Source organism: Pyrus communis, chromosome 7 (genome assembly GCF_963583255.1).
Source record: "Pyrus communis chromosome 7, drPyrComm1.1, whole genome shotgun sequence".
NCBI lineage: Eukaryota > Viridiplantae > Streptophyta > Magnoliopsida > Rosales > Rosaceae > Pyrus > Pyrus communis.
The window spans coordinates 26,987,094-26,997,929 of NC_084809.1; the positions used below are offsets into that span (position 1 = coordinate 26,987,094).

At 36.6% G+C, this 10,836-nt stretch overlaps 1 pseudogene; it reads right to left on the bottom strand.

Moving 5' to 3' along the window:
* The window catches only part of LOC137740758 (disease resistance protein At4g27190-like), a 15,101-nt pseudogene extending 5,767 nt beyond the window's left edge, over positions 1–9,334 (bottom strand).
* Between the last annotated feature and the right edge of the window lie 1,502 nt (positions 9,335–10,836).

Below are 10,836 nucleotides of genomic sequence, written 5' to 3' on the forward strand. Positions count from 1 at the left end.
TCTAATCAGCCACATTTGTGCACGCATAGAACTTCCAAGTTTGGAAAAACAAGGTCCCCTGGTTGGAAGTTTTCCTTTCCTAGATGTATCAGCTCTGGCATATCGATGAGCCACAAAATCTTTACATATGAGAGGGTCCCTACTTCATGTATTTCCCCTCTGCTACTTCCTTGGTGGTGGTGGACAGATAATTCTTTCCAAGGAGCAAAGAGCACACGAAGATCTTCAATGTTCTGTAAATTCTCGAAGAAAACATCTGACTTGGGATGTGAAGTAGCAAACTCAATTGATTTGAGTTTGCTCAACAACTCTGCCGGGAGTGGACCATACGGTTCATACCAAATCTCCGTGTTCTCGTCCAATGTCAAGTATTCCAAGTTGAGAAATGACTTGCCCTGAAATATTATCAACAGTAACGGCATGCTTTAAAATATTTTGAAAAACTGGACACCACATAATAATTTTAATATTAAAAACTTCATAAATGTATTTACTTGATGGTGTATGTTTAACTAGTATGTAAAATCACATAAAATTTTGAATATTAAAAGAATTGTGTACAAGTATGGTTACCTTCTCAATTAAAAAGAAAGGCTGCTTCATTGGTGTTGACTGACCCAACTCAAGTTTTTCATGATATGTTGAAAATTCAGCAGCAAAAATCTCCACACCACCACATTTTGTGAAATTTAATACGTTGAGTGATGGCCAATTAGAAACATGCAGTGATGGATAAAATCTCCGAAGTTGGGGTAGATTATTAAATATCATATAGGTTACTTTAGGGAACCTGAACTCCGTGTACGTCGCTTGTGGTCCTTCTTCATTCGCAACAATTTCCTCCATTAAACCACAATTCTCAACCTTCAACTTGCTTAGCTGCTTAAGCTCTTTGGCCATTGAAGAGGGAAAGACATTTTTCAAACTGTCACACGAGTCTATCTCAACTGAATTTAGATTTGGGCACTCAAAATCGTTCAATTGAGTGGTAGATGATGTGTCATATACTGCTTGTAGTGCCTGACATTTGGATATCTTGAGATGTTTTAGTTGCCTGAGAGATTTAGCCATGGAACTCGAAAACAAGAATCTTAAACTATCACATTGATGCACAATCAAGGTTGTTAAGTTGGGCATCGAAACCTGCATAGAACAGAACAAAAGTCATGTTATTTTAGGAAATTACAGTTTGCATTGCTGTTAGCCGTATATGCTCAAAATATGTAGATATAAATTAAGAATAAATTGTAGCAATGGTTCCTCAACTAAAAATCCATTACCATTGGTCCCTCAACTCATCAAAATGTGTAGCTATGGTCATTTTTGTCAACTTAGTCAAAATTTTGTCAAAATGAGTTATGTTAGAAGGAGCATTGCTACAATTGAGGTCCCTCCTCAACTCATCAAAATTTGCAGATATGGTTTTTTTCGTCAACTTCGTCAGAATTTTGTCAAAATGAGTTATGTTGGAAAAACCATTGCTATAATTGGGTTAAAGTTGAGAGACCATTGCTCCAATTAGGGTTAAGGTTGAGGGACGATTTCTCTAGTTGGATTAAAGTTGAGGGACCAATGGTAATGGATTTTTAGTTGAGGAACAATAACTACACGTTTTGAGGAGTTGATGGACCAATGATAATGGATTTTTAGTTGAGGAACCATTCTCCAATTGAATTAAAGTTAAGAGACCATTACTACAATTTACTCTATAAATTAAAGGTCGTATATTAAAAAAGTAAGCTACTAGGCTACTAGACAGCAGTATGCGTTTGTACTTTCATTAAACTATCTGAAAAAGAAATACAGGGCCAAAATTATGTCAATTTAGTTCAAAATTTAAACTATTTTAATTGATACCAAAACACATTGTTGTCAAATTTTGGTGGCAAATGGTGGATTGTTCTAGTATTTAGAACTAAGTTCAAATTTTATGCATACAAAATAGGTGTGACCTTTGTATAGCATGTCTCATTGCTTAACACCCGTCCACAAACTTCGAAGAAGAAAAGTATAGTGAGAAAGAATCATGCAACCATTTTGCTATAAAAATAACTGAGAAAGTACCTCCTCATTATTGAAAAGTCTCGGTGGTCCACCAGCTTCATCTTCCGTAACGATTTCGTCGGCTTTTGTAGCAAACGTTAATTGCTGGTTTTTGGAAGAGAAACCAATAAGCTTTGGTAGATTCCATAGTGTCAAAGATTTTAACATTTGGTAAGGCTCGCCTATGAGTTGCCCATAACATACACTTTCCAAACTCACAAGGTTTTCAAGAGAGAGAGATTCCAGGTTGGGGAAGGCATTATGAGAATAACTCCACCTAGCAGATTTAATGACATATGTAACTTTGTCGTTGTTTTGGACGTGGAGATGCTTCAGTTGATTAACAGGTTCACTGTCAAATAGATAGGAAATAATATTCATAATCTCCATCCCATCCAAGTACAATTGCTCACATTTCTTTACCAACAACTTTATACCTTAGTCGAACTGATTTCTCCTTGTAAGCTTGAGTTTTAGCATGTTCGAGGAGGTTCCATAGATGTCAAGACATTCCCAACAATCACCGATAAGTATAGTGTATCTTTCTAACTTATCGGAGAACAAGTTAGTTGGAAGAAGGTTAGCATCTGGAACATGTATGTCTAATGCGGACAAATGAGACAAATGCTTCAGCTCTGAAACGCTAGCATTACTTCTGCCATCGACCAAACCTTCACCCTCCCATTGCTTGAAGCTTTTTATTCCCATCCTCAAGTCTTCTAGTCTTGTCAAGCTTGATATAACACCAGGTGAGATCAGAACAAGTTCAGAGCAACCAGTCAAATCCAATAGACGTAGGCTAGTCAATTGCCCAATTTCTTTGGGTAACTCATTAATCCTGGACCCTAGGAGGCTAAGAATTTTCAAGTTTGTTAGCTGTCCAACGAGAGTTATGTCTACCAACTCGCACCGATCTAAACACAATGTCTGGAGATGCTTTAGGGATAGAAGAGACGGAGTTAGTGATGGAATACAAATTCCGCTGACATCCAACACTTTGAGTTCTTTCATCCCTTCAAAAAATTTGCTTGGGATTTCCTGGGAGTCGCCCATATAATTATCAGACAAGATTAACAATTTTAGTTCTGGGCATTCCCAAGGTACTTCAGGAAGCCTGAGGATCATGCAACCATCTAAGGACATCCTTGTGCATTTTTTAAGGAAATCCTCAGTTGACCATTCTTTCACCTCATCTCCATATGCTCTTAAAAAGGCCTTTTGATCATCAGATGCAATCCAGACAGCAACATCTCGTACAAGCTCATGCATTCTAACAGTCTCATCATCATAACTGTCCAGTAATAGGCAAGAATTTTTTAGTTCTTTAACCATAAAATTCAATGAAATCCGTGCCTCTTCCACTGTCTCAACGCTTCCAACCAAACCCAAACCCATAGCACAGTGCAACAAATAAAAGACATAAATGGTGCTACCCCCAGCTGCAAGAATTCCGCAAAGCAAGAACAATTGCTGAAGCTCTTGATCCTCTAATTGTTTGTAACTCCACTCTAGAGCCAAGAATGCTTTTTCATTCAATTCTTTCTTGGCAAATCTTTTGAAGCATCTCAACGCATCCTTCCATTCCTGCAAACTACTATCCCTTAAAGCACTTGCAACTGCAACAACCAAAACCGGCAAACCTCCTCATTTCTTTGCTATTTGAGTTGCTTTTTTCAGTATACGGTTGTCTTTAACAACATTACCTGCCATCTTCTCGAACAAACTCCAACTTTCTTTTTCTGTTAAAAACCCAAGTTGAAATTCTTTTTGTGTACGCATATCATCGAATAAAACTTGTCTTTCTCTAGATGTCAACAATAACTTACAATTCGGCACACCGATGAGTCCCACGGCCTCAAAGTCAATTCTTTCCAAAACATCGTCGAAAATGACAAGAGGCTTCCCATCTTTTATCCTGGCCCGTAGGAGATTCGCCCTTGTTCCCATATCCACAGATTCATCAACGTCCATCCTCAACTTTTTGGTAATTTCCTTTTGAATTGTTTCGTTGTCTTTTTTTTCTTTTACATTTAGAATTATAACCACGTCATCAAATAACTTATCTTCCATAGCTTCTCTGTAAACCTCTTTGGCAAGTGTTGTCTTCCCAACGCCCCCTAATCCGTACACACCAATCTTGTTGATATCAGGTTTTTTCAATTCCGTAATGATATCCTTCACCATTGAAGTCCTTGATTCAAAGGCCATGTACTCGTCGGAGGCTATGGCAGATATGTCTTCCACGGCAGCATTGTAGGAAATACTGGCAAACTCTTTTTTATTTTCATGTTCTTCAATCTTTCTCACCAATTTAGTTGATTTTCTGCTGAGCTGATGATAGGATATCAGGTTAGGACATATATAGAGACACTTTGTCTTTGCACGGCCTTCATCTTCCAATAATTCTTCTGCCTCTCGAGTGATCTTATCTGCTTCTGTCTGCCAGTTCAGGACATCATCTTCCACCTTTTGATTAACGCTTCTTTCGACTTCCTCAACTGCATGCTTCATCCTGACTTTGACCGCATCAAATTTCTTCAATGTACTCCTTAGATCTTTAAGGTTGCTTTTGTAGAAAATGACATAACTCACTTGCCGTCCAAGTGTTCTAATTGTGTAGCCAATTATTGTAGGAATATTTGCAGCGATTATTTTTATCGCCATGGCACCTTCAGCTTACCAATTCGTCTGCTTTTTCTATCTGTTGAATATAAAAATTTTAGGATGCGAGAAAGGTATCTTTTATTGTCTTTTTTTTTTTTTTAATTTAATCAAAGCAGATGAAATTTAAAAAAAAATGAAACAACAGGTCATACCTTAACTCATGATCAAGACTACGCTTGAAGAAAAACAAAGCAGTATGCAAATCTTTTCGTTTTCTTTTGCTTTTGGAGAAATCTGCATGGTAAAGGGCAAAAGAAGGTTATACCACACTTGCAAAGTAGAAGTTGAGACCATGAACAAGTTTTCACATACAATTATTATACAATCCAAAGCTGATTATTCTTTATTTACCAAGCAACAAGGAAAGTCCTTTACAGTCCTTCTTATTTATGTTGACGATAATTTGATTACAGGAAATGATTCGCATGCCATTGATAGTCTTAAAAGTCTGCCATTGATAGTCTTAAAAGTCTTTTAAAACTTTCTTATCAAGATCTTGGTAATTTAAAATATTTTTAGGCATAAAAGTGGCGTGCTTCAAGAAAGGTATTTTCATTTCACAAAGAAAATATTTATTAGATATCCTTGATGATGTTGGATTTTTAGGCTCAGTAAGCAAAATTTCCAATGGAGCAAAATCTCAAATTGCTTCCTGATGAGGGAGTGGTTTTTAAAGATCTTGCAAAATATCAAAGATTGATTGGTCATCTCATTTATCTCATCATTACATGGCTAGATATTACATATTCACTTCACCTATTGAGTAGGTTTATGCAAACTCCTCGGATTCCACATTATGATGCTGCTTTGCGTACTTTGAAATACCTCAAGAGCACCCCCGGCCAAGGTATAATGTTTACTTCTCAAAATGATTTAAAGTTGAAGGCGTATTGTGATTCAGATTGGGCATGTTGTCCTACTACTCGACGATCCACGGGCTATTGTGTGTTTATAAGAAATTGCCTTATCTCATGGAAGAGCAAAAGTTAGAAAACGGTGTCTTTGTCGTCAGTGGAAGTAGAGTACCGTTCTATGGCAGCAGCGTGTTGTGAACTAGCATGGCTGCAATACTTGTTTCATGATTTGAGGATTAAAAATCAAGGGCCAGCTACCCTATTTTGTGATAACCAAGCAGCCCTCCATTTGCTGCCAACGAACTAGACACATTGAGATTGATTGTCATTTTGTTCGAGATTAGATTATGGAAGGAAATATCGTCACCGGATTCGTTCCATCCACATTAGGAAGGAGTTTTCGAGGTGCCATTAAAGGAGAAGGTCAAGCCCTTCCTCAAGGGTGATTCCAAAAAAAAAAAAAAAAAAAAGGTAGTGCTTCAAGAGATTGAATCCAAATCTCTATCTTTTGTCTTTAACCCGCGAGCTTAGCCATCAACCTGCCTTTTCTCGGCGAAGCCGACTAGCCCACCGCCAATGTGAAGCATGCTATCCCAAAATAAGAACCTTATGAAGCACGGATATGGGAACGAGAGCTAGAATTTGGGACTTGGGAGAGGGGGTTCAACATTCCGTGAAAACTCAAACAATCCTAATTTAAAAATGGCAGAGATTCGCCCCGATCGTCAAACCACTGAAAGTCGCAAGGCGTGTACTAATAATTGTAGCATGTTCCAGTGTCAATGAGTGGCCCTCTATCTTATGAACTTATTTCTAGGATTGTTTTTCCAGATTCAAATGTTTGGTTGAAAAAATCGTAATTGACCGTGGTTCCATTTTTTTAACATGGCAGTACAATCGTTGGATTGTCATAAATTTTAATAGAGGCTTCTGAACTTTAATAAATCGAAAAATTAATGTTTAATTAAAAGCTGGTGTTAGGTTACATATTTATTTAGTTCTTAGATATGTACTTTAATTCATATTCTGTTTTTGTTTTAGTGTTTAATGTGTATAATATTCAATTAATGTCTCCCATTAAATATTTGAATTTATTAATTTACACATTTTAATTTATTAATTTTGTTTAACTTCCTCCAATTATATCCTTATAAATGCACCTAAATGAGAAAATATTCAAAAAATAAAAATAATGACAAATAAGAAACATGTAAATATATAAGTGTACCGAAATATATTAAAAGGAGTTGATGTATCTAAATGTTTATGACATACCTAAATGTCTATACTGAAATGTATTATATTAAATTAATGTACTTAATTATCAGTATCGAAATGACCATACTAAAATATATTAAATGAATTAATCTACCTTGATTCCCGCACTTCCCAGGTTGAGCTACAGGGCCAGGCTCCAATAAGGGCCTCCACCTCCTCCTACATTCAAATACCTAAAATAAAGATGATCATGGAAAATGTGAAATATTTGATAGGATCCATTTAGGAAACGTCGAATACCAAAAATATATTAAAATGAATTGATGTACCTAAATGTATGTATTGAAATATAAGATGTACTGAATGTCTGTACCAAAATGTATTATATTAAATTAATATACCTGTACCGAAATGACTATACTAAAATATATTAAATGAATTAATCTACATAAATTGTAAGATCCCACATCGACCAACGGAGAGGGGGTGATGTGCCTTATGTGTACATGTTCCCCTCCCTATAGTACGAGGCTTTTTGGGAACTCACTGGCTTCGGATTCCATAGGAACTCCGAAGTTAAAAGAGTTCGGGCAAGAGCAATCCTAGGATGGGTGTCCCCCTAAGACGTTCTCGTGCCGAAACCCAAAGACAAAATCGTGAAGATGTGGCCTAAAGCAAACAATATCGTGCTATGGCGAAGCTGGTTTGGGATGTGACATAATGGTATCAAAGCCACTCTGCCATTTGGTACAGATGTTTCGGTGAGGACGTCGGGTTCCCCTTAAGTGGGGTGGATTGTAAGATCCCACATCGACCAACGGAGAGGGGGTGATGTGCCTTATATGTACATGCTCCCCTCCCTATAGCACGAGGCCTTTTGGGAACTCACTAACTTTGGATCCCATAAGAACTTTGAAGGTAAGCGAGTTTGGGTGAGAGCAATCCTAGGATGGGTGACCCCCTTGGGAAGTTCTCATGCTAAAACCCAAAAACAAAACTATGAAGGCGTGGTCCAAAGCGGACAATATTATGTTACAGACCAGCCTGTCTGGGATGTGACATAAATGCAGAACATAAAGTGTATTGAAATATAGTTAGGGATGACAATTTTAACCGTTAAACCCGATAATCGTGGATAACTGCCTGAATGGATTGGATTTGTATATGAAAATTCGGGTATGGTATGGATTTGGGGAAAACCGTGAACTTTATTTGGTTATGGTTTTGGATATGGTTATAGGGGTCCCCAATCTATATCCGTCCCCGAATCCGACCTGAATATATATATATATATATATATATATATATATATATACATATATAATTTTATTCAATTTACCGAACCCTCCCTATACTGTCTTCATTATGCACCAAACATCATGCATGGGGCATACCAACAAACTCATCAATTCAATACTCTTATTGTTATACTTAACCAAATTAATTCATTGAATCATTTTATATATCAATTATCAAATATTACAAGTTTATCAGATTCATCTTTCTTCAAGAGTCTCACTGTCAAGAAATTGGTGCATGTTATCATAAAACAACTTCAAATATATTGTTAGTTTTTTGTAATTGGATGTTGCTATTTAATGACGGAATTAGTATCTACTAAAATTTATAATGCGTCAATTAGATAAATAAATAAATAAATATATATATATATATTTTGTATTTTGACGAAGATAGATATAACCTATAACAGATTGAAAATCTGTTATCCGGTGGATATGGTTATGGATAATCCCCGATGGTTAATTTGCGGTTATGGATATGGTTAATTTTCGTGGTTATGGGGATGAATATAGTATTTTCGTCCCCAAACCGAACCGTTGCCATCCTTAAATATAGTTTACCTAAATAATGATAACAAAAATATATATATATATATATATATATATATATATCATAATACAATTAAATGAGGAAAAAGAAAAATAATATAATTATGAGGTTACTAAATGCATCAAGGGACTAAATTTGATTTTAATCTTACACAATGTTTTAGTTTAAAAGTTATATTTTTGAAGGATTAGAATGCAGTTTTGTATTTTAATATGTTATTGTTGGTACTATGTGTGACTTGCAGAAACTTACGTATGTAAACCTGAAGTTCGTAGACTTTAGATCAAAGATTTTAGGGTTTAGGACCCTGGGGGCGCCACTTTAACCAAATGGCTAACTATCTATCAGCGTTCCCCATAGCATCCTAGCATCTCATAGCCAACATATACGATTCTGATTTGATTGTTGTTCCACTTGATCTCAAGTTGACTGGTAAAGCAATAATATGGGTTAAACAAATTCGCACAAACAACTAAAAACCTCATAAAGAGCAGAGGAATGAAACAAAAAACAAGGAAAATCAAAAGACGCACCTTGTACCTTGTCTCTCCAGATTCCTTTGCCTATAGAACACTGGAGCACAAGTTGTTTGTTTATAAAGCCAACTGCGAATATATGCCTTTTTTTCCCTTTCTAAGTAAAACCAAGTGATGGGAAATTGAAATTGTCAAAAAATGAAATCAAGAGGCACGGAAAAGAACGAAATTGACCGAAAAAGACTAAAAGCGAAGACTTAGTCGTCCTTGGTAGGCAAGAAATAGCTGTATTAGTTGACGTCAATCTTAAATTATAACTTCATTTTCCTGGCAATTATTTGGCACTTTAGCGTGGGAATCTACACCAATTATTTAGCACATTTGATTCATCGACGAAATTGTACTGACTGCATTACGTTGGGGTTTGAATCTGATTGAAGTAAGCACTTGACCAGTAAGCTTTTTAAGTTGATCAGTAAACCTTAGGAGGTCGCATGATCACTTGATCAGAAGTGCGTATTAATTTTTTACTATGGTAAAATGACAATTATTTCCCCATTGTGGTTGTACAGCATTTAAGATCGAACAATTAAAAATTACGTAATATAAATATTTTGAAGTACCATATAATTTTTTGAACGGAAGACGAAAGTAGCAATTACATATATTATGTTATGATGATGTGAACTGTGAAGGGAGGCTTGATAAACTTGTAGATCCAGCTGTCATAACGCTAGAATATGTATATGAACGAATAATTCAACTCTTATGTCGCTAGAAAGGAAATTAATAGAGAATTTTAGTCATTAAAAAATTAATAATTCAACTGCAAAATTAAAATATTAAATCTATACTAATACCCACTACTAGTGACCCAACACTTATTAATTTGAAGATTTGACATAATGTAAGAAAATGGATATGAAACCAATAATTCAACTCTTATCTAGGGATGGGCAAACAAGTAGAGGAACCGCGTGTCGGGACATGTAATGTAGGTTCGGGGCAAGTACGGGACAGTTCCAAATATTGTAGAGAGTAAACGGGCCGCGCCGGGGCGGGGCGAGGTGCTGTCAAATACAGGGCGGGCCATGTCCTAATCCTTAGAAAAAGGGACCCCAGACTGACCAGTTTCTAATAATAATGAACGGTCAAGATTAAATGATACCCTATCATCTAATCTCAACCCTTAATTCCTACCCTAGTCGATGTCCCATGTGTCCACTGTCCAGGTTTCCACTTCCAGTTTCAGCTTTCAGTCACTCACTCCAATCTCCATCGTCTTCTCGAATCTCGACGACATCACCCATCCAGCCTCACCTATGTCGCAACGGATAACAGCACCACCTATCCAACCATCCTCCTCGACGACATCCCAGAGAACCCAGGTCCCAGAACCACGACTCGATTCTCTCCTCTTGGACAACATCACCGCCGTCGCAACCACCATCACCCCATCGCCGCCATCGAGGACGCTGCTACCAACCATTATCCCTCTAAAATTTAGGTAATTTTGAATTAGGGATTTGTTATTAATTTGAATTTCGGGTATAGGGATTTTAGGGTTTTTAAATTAGAATTTGCGATTTTAGGGTTTTTGAACTAGGTTACTAGAGTTAATTTTGCAATAGATTGATGGTTGATCTGTTTGCTTCTGAGAACCCAGAGGGCCTTTGATAATATTGAATGTTTGGATTGGACTATTAGAAATCCTGTTTGCAGTACATATG